At 38.2% G+C, this 26,932-nt stretch overlaps 1 long non-coding RNA gene across 1 annotated transcript; it reads left to right on the forward strand.

Annotated features, from left to right (window-relative positions):
* The first annotated feature begins 2,415 nt into the window (after positions 1-2,415).
* Positions 2,416-9,228, forward strand: LOC123651961. The gene is made up of 4 exons (XR_006740977.1): positions 2,416-2,769; positions 4,101-4,230; positions 5,334-5,435; positions 8,150-9,228. It is a non-coding gene; the product is annotated as an uncharacterized LOC123651961 (long non-coding RNA).
* The last annotated feature ends 17,704 nt before the right edge of the window (positions 9,229-26,932 follow it).

Raw genomic sequence — 26,932 nt, forward strand, 5'->3', positions numbered from 1 at the left:
AGACAATTGGCATATCATAAAATTCACATTATTTGCAACTGTGTAGCCTCAAAATTTCACAAGCATTAATTTTGAAGTAATGTGTAAAAAGAATAAAATATTTAGGCATCAATTTAACCAAGAAGGTAAAAGATATGACTACTAAAAACTATGAAACATTGAATAATGAAGCTTGTCACACTTAGACTAATAGTTCTTAATGAGGATTATGTTCTGACACAAATATATGAAAAGACATCCAATGTTCATGAATTAAAATCCTATCTAATAAAGTGGAAATATGTTAATTGACCATCACTCCATCACAAAAATGGCTGCACCCACAGCTGAGACCAAGTTTCCATAAGGAGCCTTAATGAGCAATCAGCAGAAACCTGAGGCTACACCCTCCACGCCTCCATGGGGCTTGACTGGGGACCTCAAGGTGCCTTACCATCCTGGTGCTGGGCTAGGGGACCTCAGGCTTCTCCCCCCGACACCAAGTGGTGCTTGACAGGAGACTTCAAGCCATGCCCCGACCTCAGCACCAGGCCAGGGGACCTGAGGCTGTGCCCCACTGCCTGGCTGGGCTTGACAGGGAACCTCAGGCCATACCCCCCACCCAGAAGGGCTTAATGGGAGTCCTCAAGGTGCACCCCCCAGTGCTGAGTCAGGGAAACTCAAGCCACACCCCTGGCCTACAGGGGTGTGGCCTGAGTTTGACAGGGGACCTGAGATGCACCCCCCTGCCCATGGGGCTTGACAGGGGATCTCAGGCCATGTCCTCCACCTGGCAGGGCTTGACGGAGGACCTCAAGGCATGCCCCCCGCCCTGGTCTGGTCTGTGGAACCTCAGGTCACACCCCCTGTCCTGGCACTGGGCCAGGGAACCTGAGGCTATGCCCCCTGCCTGACAGAAAGATAAATTCTATTTAATGTCAATTACATACAAATTCTAGAATAGACATGCAGAGAGCCAAATGGTAGTTGCCAGCAGCCAGGAGATGAAGAAATGGGGAGGCTACGGTTGAAGAGTAGAAGATTTCAGTTACACAAGCTAAGTAAGTTTTGGAGATCTATGTAGCATACTGCCTAGAACTCACAATGCTATATTGTATTCTTACAATTGTTATGAGGGTAGATTAGTTTTTGTAAAAGCTTTATTGGGATATATTTGACACACTATTCAACTCACCCACTAAAGTATACATTTCAATGGTTTTTAGAGTATTCCTACAGTTATGCAACCATCACCACAACCTGTTTTATTAATAGATCATTTGCATAATCCCAAAAAGAATCCTCATACCATGTAGCTGTCACTCCTCAATACCCCCATCACACCCTAATCCTAGACAACAACTAATTTACTTTCTGTCATTATAGACCATTGATATTATGTTAAGTGTTCTTACAGAAAAATCACAACCATAAGAAGAGGAGGACACTTTTGGAGGAGATAGATATATTAATAGCTGGGGGGAAAATATAGAAGTCAATACCTCTAATCTTTCTGAATCCAAATCCTATACACAGTATTAACCATTGTACCAATGCTTCCCATATGTCTTTCGTTGTTTTCACACTGTCCTATCATATGACATCTTTTGTCCAGTCTCAATGGAAAGGAAAAACATCAAGGACATTAGATATCTTGAGGCCCTCCTCATTTAGAGATATATTCTAGGTCCTTCCTTCTCTATGCTTCATAACAAAGGAAACCTGTCTTCGGATTAATGTAAACTCTTGGTAGTGAGTTCAGAATTGTTGTTGCAATAAATTAAGGGGTTTAGAGTTACTTTTTTTTTTTTTAATTAGCCCCTTTCTACATAGCTGCATGACCATGATGCTCTCACTATCCTCTGTAAAACAGGAATTGTAATGCTGATTTGATTGGATTATTCAGAGGATAAAATGAGATTCCTAGCATAAGGAGTCTAGTTCATAGCAAGTGCTTGAAAGTTAGCATGAATTGCTTTCTCTTCAGTATTTGTTCTTCTGGGGCTTCCCAGAACCTGTTCAACAAAAGGACTTTTCATCACTTGGTTTCTGTTTTACAGGCTCCTAAAAATTAGGAGCAAAACCAACCGTCACTTCCAATGTGACTATAATAATAACAGCCACATTGCCCTGCAAAACTCCAGCTTAGCTCTAGCTGTGCTCCCCTCCTTGCCAAGGGCAATCTAGGTGTGTGACACATACATATAGCTCAAAGGTGAAGATTCCAATATTCCATCATCAAACATGGCTTGAAAACAAACCCAAATTTGCTGAGGATAAAAGCTAAGTCTGACATGAACAGTTGTTTCTAAACTTCCACCTCTTTAAAAAGAACTTGTGTTTTGATTTTCATTTCTAGTTCAGAAATCATTCCATCTGGTCTGGCCAATCAGGATGCCCAAGAAGCACTGAATTTAGTTTATTTCATTTATATATATATAATACCAGAGGGTGTGTTAATGTAAAAATGAAACAAGTTTGAAATAAAGCAGGGAGAAAGATGAAAAGATTGCATGAATACTTCTCTAAAACCAGTGGGTTTAGGATGAGGTGGGAGACTCCCGTGCCTGCAAAAGAAGGTCCATGATAGCTTCTTCAGTTATGCCTAAGAAATTTTTATTTCATGGCAGACAAGGTTAAAAATAAGAACAATGATGTTTCACAGTATGAACCAATTAGCCAAAGAGAGAGGTACAGGGAATAAGTCATCTGCTTTATCTACATCTTCTAATAGAAAGATCCTGAGACTTGGATTTGAAGCACTACTCTTTTACTTACTGGGTGACCTGGGTAAGTTGCTTGATTTCATTGAGCTGAAAATTTTATCTATAAACATGTTGGGAATAAATATCAGCCACATAGCATTGTTGCAAGAGATTTAAATTAGAAAGTATATGTGAAATTTTCTATACAGAGGTCTTAATAAATCTTAGTTTTGTTAAATTTATGAATTGTTGACTAACAGCATATATTTGAATTATTTTTTTCATTAAAGCATTTTAATAATTTATTCAACTTTATTGACTATCTTTAGTGCCAGGTACTGTACTAAATCCTACAAGTTAGAAATTCTCTTTGTGTGTGTGTGTGTGTGTGTGTGTGTGTGGCGGGGGTGATGAGAGGGTAGGGAGAGGTAACATAATAATACCTATAGATGTCTCTTCAGAAATGTATAAATCTTGTTCTTTTCCATGCCATGAATTTGATATATTAGCAAGAAGTCTACTTTTATAATAATCTCAAAAGGCAAGCAAATACTTTTTCCATAAAACGTTCTCTCATCATTCCAAGAAGAAGTGATCACTTTATACTCTTAAGTTCTTATTACAACTCTCATTTATTCATTTTGCAAGAATTGTTGTATTCACTTTTTCATTTGATAAATTCTTATTAGATTCCAACTAGAGATAAAGCATAAAATAGACATCAGGAAGAAGTAAGATGACTAAAATTACTTGCTATATTCCAGAAGTGTTGCCATTGAGTAAGGTAATTAAGATATATATATACATACACACACACAAATAAATATCTTAATTCTATTAGAGTAGCAAATAGTGCCATGAAGCTACAAAATAGGGAAAGATCACTTTTCAGCAGGATCCTAGAAGGCTAATTAGAGGATGGGCTTAAAGTGATATATGGTATTTCAATAAATAGAACAAAATAAGAGATAGAAAAACAAGATCTTTTGGTCTCAACAGACATTTATTAAGTACTAGTAGCCCTGCACACAAATCCGTGTGCCAGTAGCTCCCTGCCGGGCCTGGCTACTCCACACCCACTGCCCAGAGGCTCTCCACAGCCCAGAGGCCCATCCGCGGCCAGGCACAGAAACCTTGCTTCATTGCTGGGGCGACGAAGCAAGCATTCCACCAGGTCGCTCATGTTGTCTGCTCTCAGTGCCCTCCCCACTTTCCTGTCCCCCCTCCCCCCTCTCCCGGGACTGGGGGACTATGGTGGAGCTGAGAGGACTGGGTGCCACCATCTTGTGACTATGGGTATGGCCATTTTTTGTGAAGTGACAATTAATGTGCGTATTATCCTTATATTAGATAGAATTTCCCATGTTGCTTGTTATCTAGTCATGCTCACATCTTTTCTCTCCTTATCCTTGTAAGCCTCAGGGACAATGCATTACTCTTCTTTGTGACTCCCACATCACAGCACATCACACAAGGGCTGTACATGTATTGAGTGATTGAATTTTAAGTCTAAGTTGGACTAGCCTAGTTCAAAGAATACCTGAAGGTGAGATTCTCTTCTGCTATCTGAAATCCAGGGAAGGACACCCTACAATATCCTTAAAGTCTGAGTATCTACCTACTTTGGGGTCATATAGCTACCACCAATCCCAAAGGACTTAGTTACCAGTCATGACATGTTTCTGTGCCAATATTTTCATATTATAGATGTGATGTGTACCTCTTCTCATCTTCTATGGCCTTTGTGGTCTCTTTTTTCTCTGGAGATTGACAAGATACTTCAAAGGAATCCTGGGCTTTGACACAGGTAGTAACATTGACCTTCCTGGCTAGAATTTGCTCAGTGGGTCAAATTCAAACCCTCTTTCAGAGCTGATTTCACTTCTAAAGTAATATAGTGTCAGATAGATTTACACATAGTATCAAAGGACCCAGTTCTGGTGGTGAAAATTGTACAAGGGTCAATGAGGACATGATTTGGCTTTGTACAGAATACATGCAAAGAGACAGCTTTATCCATATTTAATTTCCTAAATACCATTAGTTTACAAATTGGCAATATTATTTATATGCAGTCTTTCCATATAAAAGAATCAACAGTATTTATTGTCATACAGTTACTTCTAAGCATTCTAAATTATCTTTAAATCTTAATTTGATAATTTTACAAGGTATTAAATAATATTCAATAATTTGTAGAATGCCTCTGTTTCCCAGTGCCAAATGTTTGGAGAAGGTGCTCAGTAACCAAATATATGATGGAATAAGTGAGCCAGAAATGAATGTTTTGGTAATTAATACATAAAGTGATATTAACATTAAGATGTTCTGAAGGTATTTATGGGCCTTCATTTTCTCCCACATACATATTGGCAAAATTCCAGATACAAAAACTTTTGACATATAATCTGCTTAGCAAAAACATTAATTTTCCTACCAAAGTCTTAGTTTTCATTAGTGCTATTTAGTTGTATTTATAGCTCTCTTCATTCTGGGTACATGGCAGGCTACATGAACCCTTGAAAGCAGATAAAACCATCTAGTTTACTTTAGCCAATGAAGAATGAATAGAACTATTATGTATCAATTCTGGGCAGAAGCCTATAAAATATATGCATGATCTGCTTTATTCCCATCCCCCTGCCATAGGTATCAGTGAGATTTCTTAGGTCATGGTCTTTCTCATTCTGAGTCTGCGAAAGGACAATATGAAACAAGGCCCTGCTGACCAGAGATGAACACATGGAATGAGTGAGCGGAATACTTCCTCTGAAAAATAACTAAATCTTCTCAGAATAAAAAATAAAAAATACCCACAATACCTAAGACCTAAACTCCTTTCACTGAAGTGCTGTATTTCATAAGCCTACATTGGTACTTCATGTACTTGAGATAACTAGGGTTATTACCACAGTAGAGTCATTCCTCTTCTGATGGATAAAAAGACAACTTGAAACTTGTCACAGTTTACATCTCTTACAACAAAGGATCAATTTAGAGTGAAGTGGAGAACGTGCATTTAGTAAAGAAAGTGTGTTTCATAGTTACCTCGATCTGGTTGAAATCAAGAGTTCATAACTTACTAGTTATGTGGTCTTAAAAAGCCACTTAAATAATTTGAACAATTTACTTTTCTCATCCATAAAATGAGATAATATATATTTTGCAGACTTCTATAAGGAATAAATGAGATAACTAATCTCAAGTAACTAACTCAAGTTAGTTGAGCTATCTGTCTGTTCTCTTGCCCTCATCCGATGCCTTCTGAAAATAAAGTATTCAAAGTATTGACTAGATAAGGAGTGGAAAAATTACAGCCCACAGACCAACTCAAGCCCACTGCCTATTCATGTAAATAAAGTTTTATTGGAACGCTACCAAACTCATTCATTTATGAATTGTCTGTGGTTTCTATCACACTACAAATGCAGAATTGGGTAGCTGAACCAGAGACTGTATGGCCCACAAACCCTAATATATCTACTTACTTCAGGAAAAGATTGCTGCCCTCTGAACTAGATTAATTTATAAGCAGGACAATTTAATTCCTCCTATGAATCTAGTCCTAGGTTTATTTTCCCAAAACAGGTTAATATGGTATTGTGTATAATTGTAGGTTAAATTTCTCTATGAAGTGTTAATTGGAAACTTGAGGTTAAAAGATCACTGCCCTGGTGTGACATTGCCCAAGATTTTCCAATGAATTATGCAGCCAGCTAAAGGACAACCAAACATGATGCTCTAATTTTACTCCTGAATGTTCTAAATAAGCACATGTATATTCACTTAATTCATTTCACAAACATTTTTCAAATGATGATTTTATGCCAATGGATTGTGCTAGGCACTAAGGATATGAAGATAATAAGGTACACTCTTGTACTCCAGATCCTCATAGTCTAGCAGAGTGGGGGAATATTGCAATAAATAACTACAATACAGTGAATTAACAGCTAATAATTGTATAAGCATACACACTAAGAGGGTAAGAGAATGTGACTGAACAGACCATATTTGAGTCTTTGACATAAAGCATCCCAGAATGAGAACCTCAGCACATAGACATATGGAAGTCAAAACCAACAAGAGTATCAACAAAGCATCTGGCAGACCTGTGTAGGTGGAGTGCTTTTGTTTGAGATCAGCTAGCATCTTTGTCTGGATCCTGTTTAGTACCCTAGATTTATTTCTGGTGAGTAACATGGCATCTCTTTTGACTCAGAAATTTTCTCCTCAATAATACCAAAATTTATTCTTCTTTAGACAGGATTTGCTTCTTGTTTCCCAGATCCATGCAGGCTTATCCCTCACCCCAAGCTTTAGACTGTCTCTTATCCCACTCTGATGTGCTTACCCTCTATACTCATTTCTGACACAGATATGCCAATGAGCTTTGCCCTGCTGATATTATCCCAATCTCAATTTGCTCCTGTAGAGTGGAGTATTATAGAAAAGAAGGATTTTTTCAAGGAGCAAATGCTGACAGTTATCTATCTATATATAAAAGCATAAGTGACCAGCTAGTAGCTATTATGTGCACTGACCATCAGGGGGCAGATGCTCAAGGGAGCTGCCAAGCAACAGCAACTTTGCAGAGTGCCCTCTCGCACTCTGGGACCTCTAGGGCGATGTTGGACTCTTGGACTGCCAGTTTCAGCCTGATCCCCATAGGCTAGGCCGAGGGATCCCACCTTCCAGAGGGACCCCACTCACTCCACCGATGCCCTTAGTGGGATATTGGTTCCAGGGTGTGTCTGGTCCATCTTGTCCAGTCCTAACCTTACGGCCACCTTCTAATTAATTTACTTGCAATGTGCATGAATCCATGCGCTGGGTTTCTAGTAGTTACACAATGTGAAATGATTAAAGTTGCAGAGGTCTCAACAAGTAAAGTGTGTTTAGTAACCCAAATAAAATTGATTTGGATTGTGTATAGAATACAGAGCAGAGAGTGAACAATTAAATTGAAAAATGGAAAAAGGCCAGGTTGTGGAGAACCTTAAAAACATGCAAAGAAACATGTACTTCATTCTGTGGCTAGCAGAGAACAATGCCAGATTTTAAAGAGGGAGGCATATGATCTATTTACATCTTCAAATATTGCTCTAGAGGCAATGTGGTAATATATGGTGGGAGAAGGAGTGGAGAGGCTTAAGGAGAAGGAAAGCAATCATAGGCCAGGTAAGAAATGAGAGCCTAAATTTAAGGAAAGAAGAGATTAAAATTAAGCTATATCTGGGAGATATTTCAGAATTCATGTCAGCATTGATAAATGGTGAGGCAAGAAGCAGTTGAGGACCAAACTATCTTGATGAAGTCAAATTTAAGAATTTTTAACCATTGTGGATCATTATTTACTTTTGTGAAATTAAAGAAAATGGCGATGTGCCAGGATGTTTCAAAAATGCTAACCTGATAAAAGTTTCTGATGTTTACTTTCAATTTCTGTCCTCATCTTGCTACAGTGGTGACTGGTCCAGCACTCATGTGGAGACCACACTATGAATAGCACTGTTCTGGAAGGATGCCAGAGTTTCCAGCTTGGATGACAAGAGGGATGATGACTTTAGCCAAATTATGGAATGAAGAAGTAGATTGAGAGGTTGAGGTTAAGTTCTATTTTGGACATGTTATTCTTGATGTCCCAGTGGAACACAGATGAAGAAATCCATGAGGCTGCTGGCAATTCAGACTGTGTTTCATTTGTAGAGAAAAATCTCACATATGGTAGGTATTTAGTAAGGTTTTTGAAAAACATAAATGGAAGCAAACTTTACATTTAATTGTCTGTAAGGTAAAAATGCTACTATGTCTGTTGAAACAGACAATGGCAGGATATTAGGATAAATATCTAATATAGCTCCTCAGGCTTCTGAGAAATTATGTCACAATCTGAAAATCTGAATAAGAAGACAACAGTGCATGACATGAAAAACTGACTTTTTCACAAAGGAAAATGGAATAAGGCAGACATTTTTTATCTCTGCTTTATTCATTCATTTTTTTAGTACTACACTTCATATGTTTGCTATGATGTAATTGACTGGGTCAAGTCTACCGAGGAATTACAGAAGTTGGACAAGTTGTTTTGATATATGTTGGATCACTTTTATTTTAAACACATATTCTGCCTGGAAAGAAAAATTAATCTGCCTTTTATCCAAAGTTGTATTTAAATAACTGGAATCTTACTGTGCTACTGCATGGTAGGAGTTCTCTGATTGCTGGTGGCCAACTGTCCTCCCTGCTCTACATTTTTACCCCAGTGACCCTTATTCTCAGGCCCAAAAGCCCATCCGCAGTGTTTGCTGTTGTAATACCCCTTGTTCTAATATTGCAATCTCTCAGGTTGAACTTTTCCTCCAGCTGTTTCTGAGAGTCCACCTTCTTGCCTAATCTGGTCAGGGAACCCCTGGACTAACACCTTCCACTACAATTGTGCTACTTTTAAGTGTTTGAGAAATCATTGAATTATTTTCTACACTATATTATGAAGCAATTAATTCAACAATTTCAACCACAAATATCTTCTGCATACCTACCATGTTTCCCTGAAAATAAGACATCCTCCGAAAATAAGACCTACTTACAGGTTTTCTTCTGAGTGAAATATAAGGCATCCCCCGAAAATAAGGCCCTCCCTAAGCTCTGTCTCAGAATGCTATTGCTAAACATGAGAGATTTGGTCCACTGATTCTGAAAGAAATGGAGTCACAAGAAATTCACCAGGAAATTCAGGAATTGGATTATTATGATGATGTTCCAGAAGATGATGACATGATTGTCATTGAATAAATGAGTAAATTCTTGATACTGTAGGATTCACAGGTTGTCTGGTTTGTGTTGACAACTTCCGTACTATCATACCCTATACAGGTAATAAATTTCCTTTATTTTCATTTAATAATAAATGTGTACCATATTCTTCTTCATGGAAAAATAATCCATCCCCTGAAAATAAGACCTAGAGCATCTTTGGGAGCAAAAATTAATATAAGACACTGTCTTATTTTTTGGGAAATTGGGGTATTATGTTTTAGGCTTTGTTCAAGACTCTTAGGAAACTTCAGTGAATAAAACTGACAAAAATCTCTGCTTCTTGAAGCATGCATTCTGAAATGAGGAAATAAATGATAAAAATCAAGCATAAAATCAGTTTTATTAAATAGTATGTTAGCATTTAATAAGTGCTAAGAGGTAAAGTAGAGTAGGTTGAAGAGAATGAAGAGTGCAGGCTGGAAGGGTTGGTTTGAAATTTTGAATAGGCTTATCTAACAGAGCTCATTGAGAAGATAATATTTGAGCAAAGACTTGAGAGAGGTGAGAAACTGTGTCAAGTAGGTAGCTGAAAGAAGGACATTCCAGGCATAGGGAACAACATGTGCAAATGACTGAGGACAGGAGTGATTCTGTTTAAGAAAGAGAAGAAATCCACTGAGGCTGAGTAGAGTGAGCCAGGTTGAAAAAAAGCAAGAGATGGCTAAATCTTGGTTATTCTAAATAACACTGAAATGAACACAGGGGTGCATATATTTTTTCAGCCATAAAACGGAAGAAAATCTTACCCTTTGCAACAGCAGGAATAGACCTAAAGAACATTATGGTACGTAAAATAAGTCAGTCAAAGAAAGACAGGTATCATATGATTTCACTTATATGTGGAATCTAATTAACAAAATAAACTAAAAAAAAAAAGGAAACAGACTCATCGAGAACAGACTGACAGCTGTCAGAGGGGAGGGCTGTTGTGGGTATGGGTGAGAAAGGTAAAGAAATTAAGAAAAACAATAACTCATAGACTCAAACAACAGTATGGTGATTACCAGAGGGGAAGTAGGGGTCAGAGAGGTAGAAGGCATAGGGCAGATAAATAGTGATGGAAGGAAACTTTACTTGGATTGGTAAACACACAATACAATATATAGTTGATGTATTATAGAAATATATACCTGAAACTGATGTGATTTTATTAACCAAGGTCAAGCCAATAAATTCCATTTAAAAATAAAAATTAAAAAAATAGTGTGGGGAATAATATTAGCCAGTGTGACTCTGTTGGCTGAGCATCATCCCAGGAACCAAAAGATTACCAGCTCAATTCACAGTCAGGGCAAATGTCCAGGTTGTGGGCTCAATCCCTGGTAGGGTGCATGCAGAAGGCAGCCGATTGATGTGTCTCTCTCATATCTCTCCTTCTCTGTCTCTGTCTCTCTCTCCTCAATAAACAAATTTCTTTTTTAATTTTAAGTGTGTGGAAGGTCTCAATTGGGATGAGGGCTAGGTGGTGAGGACAAGGGGAGTGGGAAATGGAAGACATCCGTAATATTGTCATAAATATATATATATTTTCTTATTTTTTTTTTAATGCCTTCAAAAAGGCAATGGGGAGGGGTGGTTTAGTTTGGGCTTTCACTATGAGTGAAATGGGGAATTCATGGAGAGTTTTGACCGAAGTGGTGATATAACCTGACTGAGATTATAGAGGGATTGCTCCAGTTGTTGTGTTGAGAACAAACTCTTAGGAGAAAGATTGGGGCAAGGAGCTCCCCACTGAAGGTATTTTAGCAGCAGTGGATGTGGAGAGAAGTATTGGGACTCTGGATATATTTTGACTCTCTTTTTGGATTGGATACAGAGCATAAGAGAAAGTGGAGTTGAAGAGGATGCCAAGTTTTTGCCCTGAACACTAGAGGGATGGAAGTATCATCAGCTGAGCAAAGAGGTTTGTTGAACAATTGCTTTTGCTCCTAGGCCAATGTTTCTACACATTGGTATTCCCGGTGTCAACCACAGTGCCTAACACTAGCTAGGCAGAAAAAAAAAAAAAAAAAAAAAAAAAAAAAAAAACATGCTAAGCAAACAAATGAGGAAATGGATGACTAAATGCAATCCCCATGGGGCAGTTAACCTGCATCTTGCTGCTTTCTTGGTTTCTACCCAAGAAGCCCAGAGCAAAATGTCTCTCCACTTTCCATTTCCCTAAAACTCTCTAATGTTCTTTCACCCATTCCATACCCTTCGAAGGCTGTCCAGTCTGGCATAGGTTTAGAATAGTGGCCCCCTCTCAAAGACATAGACCTTTGCTCTCTTGCTTCCATTCTAACTATCCTTTTCCATCCCTCAGTCCAGACCATCTGAATTATTTCCAGGATTAAGAAAAAATGCCTGAGTTTATCTTTTTCCAATTCGAAAGACTATGCTTTTAAAATGCCAAAGTTAAGGACTGTACTCTTATTCTCTGAGTTTAGATCAACTCATCCAAATGTGGCAGGGCAATGTTTTAACTTATTAACCAGGGGCACAGCACTGACTGAACCAGGGAAAGGCAAGAGGTGCAAGGGGATGCCAAGAATGAAACATTCCAGTTAATATATCAGATAGTATGCTGCTACATTTTAATTGCTTAGATGAAACAGATTTGTCTCTATAATAGGCTTTGCCTACACAATCATCTTATAATTGTTATTATCAATAGCTTGCCCATTGATCCAAAGTAAATTAGTCTGATGGTATTTAATTAAAACACATTCTGTCCATAAAATTATGTAAGCTGGAACAATGTTGACACTGGTCATAATGCACAAGCTAATAATTAGACATTGTCTATGTCACTTTCTGAACTTTCAGAGAGAACATTAAACAGTAAGGCATTTGTTAACGATAAAACATTTCCATCAGAAAATTCCTGGCAGGAGACTTGAGGGGAAAGGATCAAAAGTACACAGTGATGAAAATGAAATATGAAGAAGATTTCTGAAAAAAGAAGAGAGAAATGAGTACTTCAACAATAGGACAGGATGTCCTATTAAATTCTGACAATGTTAATATCCTATCCAATTAATTATTTTTATAGGCTGATCTTCATGTCTTGTTTGGGAAGATACCAAATCTTTATGAGCTTATTAAATGACAATAGATATTTTATCATGAAGGAGAATCCCTGAAACCCTTGAAAATTCCAGAAAAGCCATAATAATATATCATTTTCCCTTACCATGTAGTTTCATATCATTGCAAAATTATTTGTAAATGTTCCAACTCTCACTTGATGAGCAGTTCCTGCCCTGGCTGAAACACTTATTGAATCTTTTTCACAAGTTTTGCTTTTACTAATTCTCATAAGGAACATATGGCCATCTTGTTTATTTCATAAATTCTAATCACCAATGAATTTAACATTTCTTACAATATCCAAAAGGTCTATTTTCTGGCTAAGAACTTTTTTAGTCTCTTTCACTTACCTCATAATTCTAGAAGTTGTCTTCATTTCTGGCATCACTTATCTATTGTCTGGCAGGAGAAACCAATTTTTCACATGCACACAAACTGATAAGTTGAACTGCACCCCATCCCTAAAAGCATACATCCTGGGCTGCACACTGGCTCCTGGCCACATTAGTCTCTAAGAATCTGAGTTCTGCCTTGGCTGTGTAGCTCAGTTGTCTTGATTATTGTCCTGATACATCAAGGTGGCAGGTTCAATCCCCCATCAGGGAACATACAAGAATCAATCAGTAAATACATAAATAAGTGGAACAACAAATCAATGTCTCTTTCTATCATCTATCTATCTATCTATGTATCTATCTAACTTTCTATCATCTATCTATCTATCAATCAAAATGGCTGTAACAATTTGCATTGCCATTATTTTCCTCCTGAAATGGCTCCCTGTCTCACCCAGAGCAAAAGCCAAGGTCCTCATAACAAGATTCTAAGCCCTGCTTGAATGTTGCCTGTTATCCTGTTTCCTCTGCTCTTATGGATGTCCTTACTTCCCTCATAATCTAACTCTCCCTCAGAGGCCTGGCTTTCTTTTTCTTTCTTTCTTTTCTTTCATATATATATATATATATATATATATATATATATATATATATATATATATATTTTTTTTTTTTTTGATTTTTTTTACAGAGAGGAAGAGAGAAGGATAGAGAGTAGAAACATCATCTATCAGCTGCCTCTTGCACACCCCCTACTGGAGATGTGCCCGCAACCAAGGTACATGCCCTTGACCATAATTGAACCTGGGACCTTTCAGTCCGCAGACCGACCCTCTATCCACTGAGACAAACCAGTTTTGGGAGGCCGGGCTTTCTTGCTGCTCCTCAAATGTTAATGCCAGATCCTGACTTGGGGGGTTCCTCGTTGTGCCTGTGTTCTCTGCTTCAAACATCCTTCCCCCAGATTCCCCTTCAAATATCCGTGCAAATCGCATCTTCCTAGTGAGGCCTAACCTAATGCATTAGTTTTCTCCGGCTGTCATAGCAAAATAAAACAGTTTTTATTTTATGGTTTTAACAATATACTTTTTTCTCTCTCACAGTTCTAGAAACTGGAAGTCCAGGACTGAGTTATCAGCCGGTTTCATGGCTTCTTGGCTTGTGGATGGCTACCTCCTCCTATGTCCTCCCATAGCCTCCTCTCCACGTGTGCACACCCCTGGGTCCTGAATCCCTGATGTTTCTCTATGCATGTTCTCTGTGTGTCTTGATCTTCTCTTCTTCAAGGACAACATTCAAATAGTTTCATTTTAACTTACCTATTTGGTGGTCTTATCTCCAAGTATAGTCATATTCTGAGATACTGGAGCCGAACACTTCACCGTGGGGATTGCATTTAGTCATCCATTTCATTTGTCTGCTCAGCGTGTTTTTTCTGCCTACCCAGTGTTAGGTACTGTCGTTGAACTTTGAGTGGACACAATTAACTTTATAACATCTGACTACCTAATGTAATGCAAAAATTTGCATCAATATGGCATTTTCAATCACTGTCACCTTGTTCTACATTTCCTTTCCATAGTTCTGATCAACTAACAGTCTTCAGTGGATGGTAGTTCAGCTGTTTCATATTTTCTCATTTATAGACAAGGCTTCTCTACTACCCCCATGTAAATATCTTAACTTCTGGAAGTAAATCTGTAAGGTAAATTCCTGACAGTGGGATATTTTTAAGTGTTATAGTAAAGGGAGTGTTATGGAAAAGGGTGGGAGAAGGGATAGAGGAGGGCATCTGTGGGAAAAATGATGTGAATAGGGACTTTGTTGACACACACAGGACAGAGTGCCAACACAGGGTGGGCTGGAGCAAAAACAGTGTTATGTAATTAGAAAAGGAGTGGCATTGGTAACATTGGTTTATAGAACACGTACAGTTCTATATCTAGGGAACCAATTCAGATAAAGCAGATAACCAGTGCTTACATGTTCCCTGCTTCTGTGACTGAACTCCAATTAAGAGGGAAGAAGTAATTCTTCTTTTTCATTTCCTGATGCTTGTATTTTTATTTTTTTGTTAATTCTCACCCTATAATATTTCCTACTTTCCCCCCACCCCAACTGATTTTTTAGAGAGAGTGAAAGGAACGGGGAGAAACAGAGAAACACTGATGTGAGAGAGACACATCAATTGGTTGCCTCCTACACTTGCCCTGACCAGGGCCAGCAATCAAGCCTGCAACTGAGGTACATGTCCTTGACTAGAATCAAATCCAGGACCCTTCAGTCTGTGGGCCGAGGTTCTATCCAGTGAGCCAAACCAGCTAGAGCCCTGATGCTTTTCTTAAAAGTGGTCTTATCTTCAGATGGGGTCGTGGGGAAAATGGTAATGTTCTGAGTAGAAGACCAACTGAAATGCTTAGATTGATCATGTAAATGCAAATGATAACCTTTCTTATTCCTGACTTCCTCAACCTCAGCAGTTTGACACACAGAAATTGAGCTTCTGTCTTGATGTGCAACTGCAGTTCTGAGATTAGGGGAAAATAATACATTAAGCTGCTGCCCTCAGTAAGCTTATAGCCTCATTGGTTTCCCTGGGAAGTGTTAGTGGCCTCCTTCTTGGTGGGTCTCAGCTTATTTCCAACCCTGTGCTGTAGCACTTTCCTCACACATTTTACCACTAATGGTCCAAAAATCACCCTCACTGTCAGTATCCAGAGGGTATTAATTTCATTGTATACATATCCTTTCCCAAGTGCCCACCCTAGTTGTTGCTACCTATAAGGTGAAAGGTACATATTGAATGAATAAACAGGCAAGCAAATGATTAAATATGATCCATGGTCATTCTACAGATGCCACAGAGGAGATAAACACACTCACCTGTTTCCCATCCATCTTTGGCTATTGGATGACAATAAAATAACCTGTCAACCCAGCTGACTGTGGGGGCTGGGTTGGCAGGGGGAATCAGTTTATCAAACTTGTCAAAGTTGATCAATCGCTCCATTTAAACTGCTATTCTAGTTCTTCCACCAGAAGATAAATCTCTCTGGGCTCCAGTTTTTCTCTTGAGAAGCTAGAAGAGCAGTGCAAATAGCAAACATCTGGAGCCAGTGACCAGGATTCTGAACACCAGCCCCACCATTTACCTAGGCAGTTTCCTCTGTAGCCCATTCTTAAGTAAATGGAAGATCAAAACATTAACCCCACAGAATAGTGGTCCTGATTAAAGGAGAATCTGATTAACATAAAACCTAGAGCATAGGAGACATTGGATATATATTTAGTACATATCATCTGCATGTTCAATACACATGCCTTCTCCAAATGGGCAGCTTCTTGAAGGCAGAGGTACCACAACTCTGTGTTCTATTTCAATTCTGAGCACATTAAAGATGGTGGCTACTTCCTAAATATTTACTGAAGGTTTGAAGAAAATATTTCAATAAGCTAAAGAGTTTCATTTCTACATTTCTATTATAAAATAAAATATACTATCTTCTGGTCATAAAATATATGTGATCATTGTAGACAATTTTAAAAAAAATTGATAATATACCGAAAAAAATCAAAGCCACTTATTATCCCAAATCACAAAATAGAAATAACATATGAAAATGTTTTTGTCTATTTCTAGTCTTTTTATCCCCTAAAAGTTTTTTACAAAAATAGTCATATTTTTCCTAGTGTCTTGTAACATGATTTTACTTCTCTACTTTATATTATAAGTATCCTCTAATGAGTCTGTGTGCTTTTTTTTTTTGAAAACGTGTTTTTAATGGTGAAATAATATTTTTTGTACCATAAATCATTTACCATTTTTCAACTGTTGGACATTTATACTATTTCACTAATTTTCACTCTGATTTGAAATAATGCTGAGCTGGTTAACCTCATATATAAATATTTAACCACATCTGTAATTATTCTGTGATACTTTTGCATTCCTGAAAGACCAACTAGTATAGTGGGGGGAAATGTTCCCAATTCGAAAGACACTCCTCCCTTAGTTAAAAGTTAAGCTTTACTCTAAACCACATCTATGTGTCCTTGGGCAGCTACTTAACCTTTCTGAGTCTCAGAATGTGTAAAAAAAGATGACATTTCTATGGGTGCATATTTATGAGTATAAGTTTACCAGTGGATGATATAATTAAATAAAACAAAATAGATTGAATAAATTATATCAAATAGATCATGCCTATACATGCATGCTAGGCCAGCCCTTGCTTTCAATACCAGGACACCTATTTTTAGTGGTGTTGAAACATAAAAAAGTATTCATTTTAGGAGTTTTAGACATTTTCTTTGAGGTGACGATTGCTTATGCATTCAAATAGATGAGGAAAGGGAAGAACAAGTGGTATATTTCACCCAGTTCTGTTGACTGAATAATTTTGCTAATTAATGTACTACATCCTAAAGGTGGATAGAGTTGTTGATTCCCTGCATTACAAGATGGGGTTAAGGCCAAGGATTTGAGACAAATTGTACTTAACCTCCTAAACCCTGGATGAAGAGGAAGATGGATGTTTGCTTTTGATCATTCCAGCCTTTTCATGATTGAATCAATAAGCACTCCTTATGGCTTTGAGTCTTGTTTCTAATTAATACTTCTCCTGGTCCTGGCTTACAAAGTAAAATATAATTCAAATTGTATTTGTAAATTTCAACAAGCTTTCTGGGCTTATGCCATCTCAATAAAATAGTTTAAATGCCACTGCTTGTTAAAAATGCTTCTGTATGTCAAAATATTTATATTAGCACATTTAAATTACATTTGAAAAGAAAGAGTACTTTTAATCTATGAATTTATTATATAATGCTATTATATATAATGGGGTATAAGTGGGTTCATAATTAATGGAGAAAACATATCCATATATGTTAAGAACTTCAAAATAAAAATTAATAGCAGAGTGTGATGATTCTGAAAGGACAGTGTAGGTGACATGTGGAATCCAAAAATAATTTATTCAGAAAAATAATCACCCACAAAATCTCTTGCTTTGCCAAAGTACAGAAATCAAAACACAGCAAAGTGAACATTGGCCCTGAGTTTTGCCCAAACATCTAAAATAACCACACAGTATTAAAGCGAAATTTTAAAACCCAAATTGTGAACTCGTGTATGTGAAATATTAGTAGGAGAGTTTTTTAAGGGATAAGTATTAGTGACAAATCCTTTTTTTTTTTTTTTTGCTTGGAAAAGGCATTAGGATACTTGAAGATTAACAGTTCAGTTCAAGTACCCCCAATCCTCTGTTCTGAGTGTAACCATAGTGCCTATTCACCACGTTGCTTCAATGAGTCATGCACATCTTTTTACTGGTTATTTGCTGTGCTGCAGTGATTACCTCACTAGACCATAAATGCCATGGAGGCTAAACCTTAGATCCTCTTTCTGTCTGCTATGTCATGCCACCTTGTTTAATTTGCTGTGGCTACACTCCAGGTTTACCCAGAGTTGCTCAGTCCATACTTAACTGTTGGAACCTAAACTAGAGAAAAAAGTATATGGACCTCAATTGTATTTTTAGTGGAGAAACTTATAAACTTTATTGAGTGACATTAAAGAGACTAAGAAAATGGCATACCAGTCCATACCCATGGATTTTATGAAGCAATAACATAGAGGTATTAGTTGTTGTCAAACTGGTTTATAAACCAGTGTATAAAATGTAAATAAAAATAAAATGAATTATTTTGTGAAACTTGACAAGCTAATTCTAAATTCTAATTCTAAATTCTAATTCTAATTCTAAAATTAAACTATCAAGGAGATACAACCACAATCACCAGATTAGCTAAAATTAAAATGTCTGACAATAATAAGTGTTGGTGAGGGCATGGAAGAATGGGCTCTCTCATAAACCACTGGTGGCAGTGTTAATTGTGGAAATGTTTTGGCACTTTCTACTAATGTTGTAGAATTAAGTATTGTAGGTTGAATAGTATCTTGGAAAAGTGCTAAGCTAATGTATCCATGAATGTATTCCATGAAAAACCTTGGAAATAAGGTTTTTGCAGGTGTAATTAAGTTAAAATGAGGCTGTACAGGATTAAATTAGGCCTTAATCAGTGACCTGTGTCCTTCTATGAGATAAGAGAGGGGGAGATATGGAGACAGAGATGCAAAGGCACTACCAGACAGGGAAGGAAGGGAAGCCACAAAGAACAGAGGCAAAAAATGGACTGCCATAAGCCAAAGAATGCACAGATTTCCAATAAACAAAGGAAGTTAGGAATAGGCAAGGAAGGATATTTCCCAGTATTTTCAGAGGGATCATGACTCTACTTACATTTTTATTTCAGTCTTCAAGACTTCAGACTCTAAGATACAAATTTCTATTGTTTTAAGTCACCCAGTTGGGGGTACTTTGTTACAAAAGAAAATGAATATAATACATGTACCTATGACCCAAAAATTCCACTTCTTGGGAAAACTGTACAAAAAAAAAAACAAAAAAACTAATGCATTTGTATCTTGGGAAAATAATATTCATAACACGTTCTTCATAATAGCAGCACACTGGAAATAACCCAGTTGTGATCATCAACAGGAAATAGCTAAATTAATTTAATTCATTCATTCAACACAATGCGTGGAGTGTTTACCAGGTACTAAGCACTACCTTTGACCTCTGTAGAAAATTCCTTCTATATATTCCAATGGAGGGAGACAGACCACAAATATACATATCAAATTTTATGCTATAGTAGTTGATCAGAACTATGGAAAGGAAATGTAGAACATGTCATATTGATGCAAATTTTTGCATTACATTAGATAGTATAAAGTTAATTGTGTCCAAAGCTCATATGTTGAAGTTTTAACCCCCCAATATCTCAGAATATGACTATACTTGGGGATAAGACCACCAAAGAGGTAAGTTAAAATGAAACTATTTTGAATGTTGTCCTTGAAGGAGAGAAGATCAAGACACACAGAGAAAGTGCATCGAGAGACATCAGGGATGCAGGACCGAGGGGTGTGCACACATGGAGAAGAGGCTATGGGAGGACACAGAAGGAGGGGCTGATACCTCAGTCCTGGACTTCCAGTTTCTAGAACTGAGAGAATAAAGGTATACTATTAAAACCATAAAATAAAACTTGTTTTATTTTGCTGTGGCAGCCTGAGAAAACTAATGCATTAGGTTAGGCCTCACTAGGAAGATGCGATTTGCACAGATATTTGAAGGAGAATCTGGGGGAAGGATGTTTGAAGCAGAGAACACAGGCACAACAAGGAACCCCCCCAAGTCAGGAGCTGGAATTACATTTGAGGAGCAGCAAGAAATCCATGCCTCTGAGGGAGAGCTGGAGTATGAGGGGAGCGGGTATGTCTGAAAGAGCTGAGGAAACAGGATAACAGGCAACATTCAAGCAGGGCTTAGAATATTGTTATGAAGACCTTGGCTTTTGCTCTGGGTGAGGTAGAGAGCCATTTCAGGAGGAGGAGGATGACAATGCAAATTATTACAGCCACTTTGATATAATTTAGGATTCCAGACAATCATCTGTTTCTTCTCCCTCTTTCTTTTTTTATCTGAAAAATTCAGTCCAAAAGCCATCAGGTCGCAAAAAAGCAAGATGGCATTCATGACAACAGAATAGAAGAAGGGAACCATGGTGACCCAGAGTGGGTTTCAGAGCCCAAGAGAGGTAAGGAGGGCACCCACAAAGGAAGCCTGCACCGCAGAAACCAAGCAGAGCGAGAAGGGCATTTCCCTCAGGTGCTGGCCTGATGTGTGTCTTGGACCCCAAACAGGATGAGGAGGACTGTCTGTGTGGCCCAGTTTGAGGACTCAGAGAGTCTGAAGGTCTGTAGAAGCACCTCTGCAGAGGGGTAGTCTGGGTGGGGAACCAGCCCACGCTGGGCAAGCAGAGCATCTGCATGTGGGAGGCATGGGGTGCAGCGGAAAGTGCTACCAGAGCCCAAGTTGGGTGAGTTGGGTGACTGTACAAGGGAGCGGGTGGTGGTGCAGATGGAAAAGTGGTTACAAATAGAGAAATATATTAGAGCTAATGGGAGCCAAGTTTCTCATGGTTACAGAATGGAGTTAAAAATATAAAAGGAAAGAAATTAGAATAAACCCTGTGGTATTGGAAGGTAATTGGTAAAAAAAGTAATAATAATCTTAGTTTCAATATATATAGTTATGAAGATATGTAATTTAGATGTGGATGTATGTGTTTATACACACCACACACACGCATATTCTGTCCACTGAGAGAACTGGGAACAGTAACACCCCCAAAGCAATGAACATTCCTAGCAATATCATGGCTTTAACTACTGTGTTTCATTGTAAGGAATTAGAACTCCTTGAAGAGATGGCTGATTCCAAAGCTAGTGCAAGGAATGTGTAAGATGAGTCTGGAACATCTTGTACTAGAAATCACAGAAGTGTTAAGAGGATGACCTGTTAAAAGGACACAGAAGATAGCATGAAGGGGTTCCCACTGACCAAATATAGGGCAATTTTAGCATCACAATAAATAATAGGAACCAATGATAATTGATTGAATAAAGTAGAAAATTTTAAGTGCATACAGATATAATAATGAATAAATGAAAATGTGATGATTAACAGGATATTTATAGTTTTAAAGAACCTCTTCTCTGAAGAACTCTTGTTAGTTACCAATGGGAAAAAGAGTACACATTACCAACTATTGAAACCATGTGTCACCCTAGCCGGTTTTGCTCAGAGGATAGTGCTTCAGCCTATAGACCAAAGGGTCCAGGTTCGATTCCAGTCAAGGGCATGTATCTTGGTTGCAGGTTCCCTGGCCCTGGTTGAGGTGCATGCAGGAGGCAACCAATTGATATATCTCTCTCACACTGAGTTTCTCTATGTCTCTCCTTTTCCCTTCCTCTCTTCCTAAAAATCAATGGAAAAATATTCTTGGGTGAGGATTAAATAAATAAATAAATAAATAAGAAACCCAATACCTTAAAAAAAAAAAAAAAAAGAAAGAAAGAAAGAAAGAAAGAAAGAAAGAAAGAAAGAAAGAAAGAAAGAAAGAAAGAAAGAAAGAAAGAAAGAAAGAAAGAAAGAAAGAAAGAAAAAAACAACAACACATGTTATCTGAAAAGACATACACATGATATTTGTGACCAAGTTTTATAATTTAAATCTAATCATAAAGAATCATCAAATGTAGAGCTTCGGCTTGGGAACTGTAGGGTCCTGGGTTCGATTCTGGTCAAGAGCATGTACCTTGGTTGCAGGCATATCTCCAGTAGGGGGTGTGCAAGAGGCAGCTGATCGATGACTCTCTCTCATTGATGTTTCTAGCTCTTTATCTCTCTCCCTTCTTCTCTGTATAAGATCAATAAAATACATTTTAAAAAAAAGAATCATCAAATGCTCCAAATTGAGGGATATTTTAGAAAATCTGCTGCCTATAATCTTCAAAAGTGTTGATGTTATATGAATCAAAAACAAAGGAACTCTTTGAGACATGGCAAGTAATTGCAGCTTCTGATTCTGCACTGAATTGTTAGCTATAAAATGCATTATTGGGACAACTGAAAAAATCCTTATTATGGTCTGAGGGCTAGATCATCTATATATATAAAAGCCAGCAACTGGAATGCCATAACAACCAGACAACTATTTGCTATGATGCCCACTACAGCCAGCAAACCAACCACCCATGGCCCCTCCCCCAGGCTGCCTCCCCCAAATGGGCCCCTAACATCCCAATCAGCCCATGGCACCTCCCCTAGTCCACTGGGGCTGGATCAGATGGCTCACCACCCACAACCCTTCCCCATGGCCAGCTCTGCCCCCGATGGGTCCCACATATACACCAATCAGGGATAGGCTGTCTAGCCAACTTCCCATGGCCCCTTCCCTGACTGCTGATCCCTCCCATCAGCCTCCCTAAACCCATTCAGGGTTGGGGCTCTTCAACCAATTGCCCTTGGCCCCTCTCCCCAGCTGTTCCAGCCCATATTAGGCCCCAATCAGGGTGTATGGGATGGCCAACATTCCACAGTCTCCTTCTCCCAACAGGCCTGGCCCTGATCCACCCTGATTGGGGTGTGGCCAGCCAGACAGGAAAGTAGAGGCATAAGAATAGTATAGATTCTCAAATAATGCAGGAATATATATGTTCTTTGTACTTTTGTTGAATTTTTCTGTCCGTAATTTTTTTCAAAATTTAAAAATTATTAAACATGAGAATTAAACACAGGGATTCAAACAAAATCTTGTACACAAATGGCAGCACAATAGGCAAAAGCTGGAAACAAACCAAATGCCCTTCAATGGATAAACAAATAAATAAAATGTGGTATATACAAATAATGGATGTTATTCTGCCATAAACAGAAATGAAGAACTGATATACATACTACAAAATAGATGAACCTTGTAAACATTATAATAAGTGAAAGAAACAGTCACAAAGATGGCATATTGTATTATTCCACTTATAAGAAATATTCAGAATAGGTAAATCATAGAAATGAAAGCAACTGATGGATACCAGGAGTGGAGGGAACAGAGAATGGAGAGTGGCTGCTTAATGGGTATTGGGTTTGAGGAGGAAAATAAAAATGTTTTGAAACTTAATAGAGGTGCTAGTTGCAGAACATTGTGAATGTACTAAATGGCAATGAACTGTACATGTGAAAATGGTTAGTTTTAGGTTGTTAATTTCATCCCAGTTTTTAATTTTTAAAAAGTACTAAATATAAGTATTTTCATTTTGGGGAAGAGAATCATTTCAGCTGTTGTACTGAAATGAATTCTCTGTAGAAGGTGTATAGTTTTTTAAAATATATATTTTGATTTATTTCAGAAAGTAAGGGAGAGGGAGAGAGAGAGAGAGAGATAGAAATATCAATGGTGAGAGAGAATCATTTATCAGCTGCCTCCTGCACACTCCACACTAGGGATCAAGCCTTGAACTGGGGCATGTGCCCTGATTGGGAATCAATCTGTGACCTCCTAGTTCATAGGTTTATGTTTAACTGCTGAGCCAAGCTGGCTGGGCAAGGGAATAAGTTTTTACTTCAGTTAGAACCCTATTTTGGAAAGCTAATTCAAGCTCAGGGTATATTGGGCCAGAGTGCTGGCAATGGGCCTGGTAAGAAGTAGTTGGATTCTAAACATATTTTATGTCAGTGCCAATTCCTTAGGGTCTGGATGTAAGGTATAAAAGAAATGAATCACTAATCATTCTAAGGATTTTGGACTCAGCAACTGAAAGAATATAGTTGCCTTTAATTAATATGGAAAGATTGTCTCAGGAGATGAATAATCAGAGTTTAGTTTTGGCCAAGTTGATTTTAAGGTAACTGAGTGGGGATTTGAATAGGCATTTGGATATGCTAGTACAAGTCTAGAATTAGAGTAGAATTCTGGTCTGCAGTCCCAGCTGGGTGGCTCTGTTGGTTGCAGTGTCATCCCGTATAACAAAAAGATTTTGGGTTCAATTCCTGGTCAGGGCACACTCAGGAAGTGGCTAATTGATCTCTCTCTTTCTCCTTCTTTCTCTCTCTCTTTCTCTCTCTCTCCCTCTCCCCCCCCCCTTCTCTCCCTTCCTGTCTCTAAAATCAATAAACATATACTTAGGTGAGGCTTAAAAAAAATATGGACTGTAGATATAAGATTTGGAAGTTATTATTAGATACAAACACATTTAAGGGTGTTATTGGGTTTTAAAATAAAATTGCCATTTTGTTTTGAAATGTTCTTTATTTCTGACTAGAGACCCAGTGCATGAATTTGTGTATGGGTGGGGTCTGGTGTTCACTCCAATGGAGGCCGATCAGGGCAGGGCTGGTGGGGAGGAGGGTATATGAGAGGTTGGCCACCAGACCCAACCCTGAGTAAAGAAAGGCTTTGCAAGAAAAAACTACAATACTTGAAGGTAAGAAACGACATTAATTAAAATTCAGCCAGTTATGAAGCCGCAATTTTTGAAAACATTATTTTGAAAATCAGATATTCTCATTAGCAGATTTTCTTTTTTGGCCTGAAAAAAAGTAAAATGTGAAGCTAGTAGGAGGAGTTAGTTTGGATTTCTTTAAAAATCCTTATCTTTTTCAAGAGATGAATATCTGTTAAAGTTGTACAAATTACCAAGTGCAGTTGTATATCCTTCAACTGAGCGTGAGACCAACTTAAGTCAGCTGAGGATTTCCCACAGATGGCTGTCATCACTGATTGTCCATCACAGGTTCTGCTAGTTGCAGTATTCAGTGCTTCGACTGACCAGACTTTGACATCTTTGACCATCCAGCTCTGACAAAGAGAGATAAAGAGCCGAGTGTGGTCAGTGAGCTGATGAGTCCATTGCCAACAATATCTCCTCACTTCTTGAGCGGTATCTTAGCACATTGAACAGGAGAGGTGGCTGGAGACAGATCCCTAATGCACTCACTGAGCTAGAGGCCACTAGACCAGAATTTCCATTGCCAGAGGTTATAATGTCCAATTATCTCTGACACACTCCAGAATTGCTATTGCCATGATACTTAGGTAATTAAGCAATTCTATTGGTGTGGAGTTCTCCCATTCTTCTTGCATTTAAAGAGATGACAGGATTAATTGCTGAGGTCATGTGCAAAGTCAGCACTCAACAATCACTCCACAAGTACTCATATTTGGTATGAAGACGGGTGAGAAGGCAAATTGAAAAGTACTGGTCTATGTTGGTCTAAATGCATTGCTCAGACTTTGAAATAGACTTCTATTGCAACCCTTCTCCTTGGGAGCACAGAATGAGAAATACACCTACAGGAAATGAAAAAGACAACAGCCTGTGAATGGACATCTAAAAATAAAAAATTAATTTGAAAAGGTTATTGTGAACCCCCTTTGTATTAGTACTTTTTATAACACAGTTTTGGCCATTTGAAGTAACTAATCAAGACTGTATATCTCTTCCTGAATTCTTTTCTGCTCTTTGACATTTATTGCTGTTGCTATAAATAGTGTTTGAACAATAGAACATATCTGGTTGGCTCTATGGTTATTTATATTTCTAAAAGCCAACTATGTTATAAAAGCAGAGAATTGCCCTAAAAAGTGATCATTAAAAATGAGTCCAGCAGGCCTGGCTCAGGAGGTCACGGTTCGATTCCCAGTCAGGGCATAAGCCCAGCTCAATCCCCAGGGTGGGGCATGCAGGAGGCGACCAATCGATGATTCTCTCTCGTCTTCGATGTTTCTCTCTCTCTCTCCCTCTCCTTTCCTGTCTAAAATCAATACAAATATATTTTTAAATGATATGACTGGTTATGAACTGATTATTCATTCTTGCTAAATGGATTTTAATAAGTGTCCATGAATTACTGTGTGACTATAAATGAAATATTTGGGATTAAGAATAGCACATTTAAAAGGCCCTAACTAGCTGAAACCGGTTTGGCTCAGCAGAAGAGCGTCAGTCTGCGACTGAAAGGTTCGATTCAGGTCAAGGGCATGTAAGTTGGTTGCGGGCACATCCCCGGTGGGGGGTGTGCAGGAGGCAGCCGGTCGATGTTTCTCTCTCATCGACGTTTCTAGCTCTCTATCTCTCTCCCTTCCTCTCTGTAAAAAAATCAATAAAATATATTAAAAAATAAATAAAAATAAAAGGCCTTACCTACATGAAGAAGCTTGGGACTTGGGGGTGGGGAGCTGAAGGTTTCTTTCATTAAGAAGTGAAATATGATGCAGTTTTGGAAATAATCTGAGGTTGAAGTGGCTATTATCCATCCAGAAGGACCTATCCACAAGGCAGTTAGAAAAATATTGGTGTAGAGTTCATGACAGGTTTCTCAGCAGGAAATACCAATTTGGGAGCAATTGTCAGAGGCAGAGATATTTACAGCATGGAATCCATGGTCTCACTTGAGTTAGTGATAGGAAAAAGACAAAGGCCAACATGGGTAAAACCAGGTATTGGTGTGCTTGATGGAGAAAAAGAATTTTTTTTAAAAGGCCCCAACTTCCTATTACTATAGCATCACTCATTTCTGTTGGGTCTTATTTAGAATAAAATTTCTTG

This window comes from Pipistrellus kuhlii, unplaced genomic scaffold (assembly GCF_014108245.1).
Source record: "Pipistrellus kuhlii isolate mPipKuh1 unplaced genomic scaffold, mPipKuh1.p scaffold_m20_p_1, whole genome shotgun sequence".
Taxonomy (NCBI): domain Eukaryota; kingdom Metazoa; phylum Chordata; class Mammalia; order Chiroptera; family Vespertilionidae; genus Pipistrellus; species Pipistrellus kuhlii.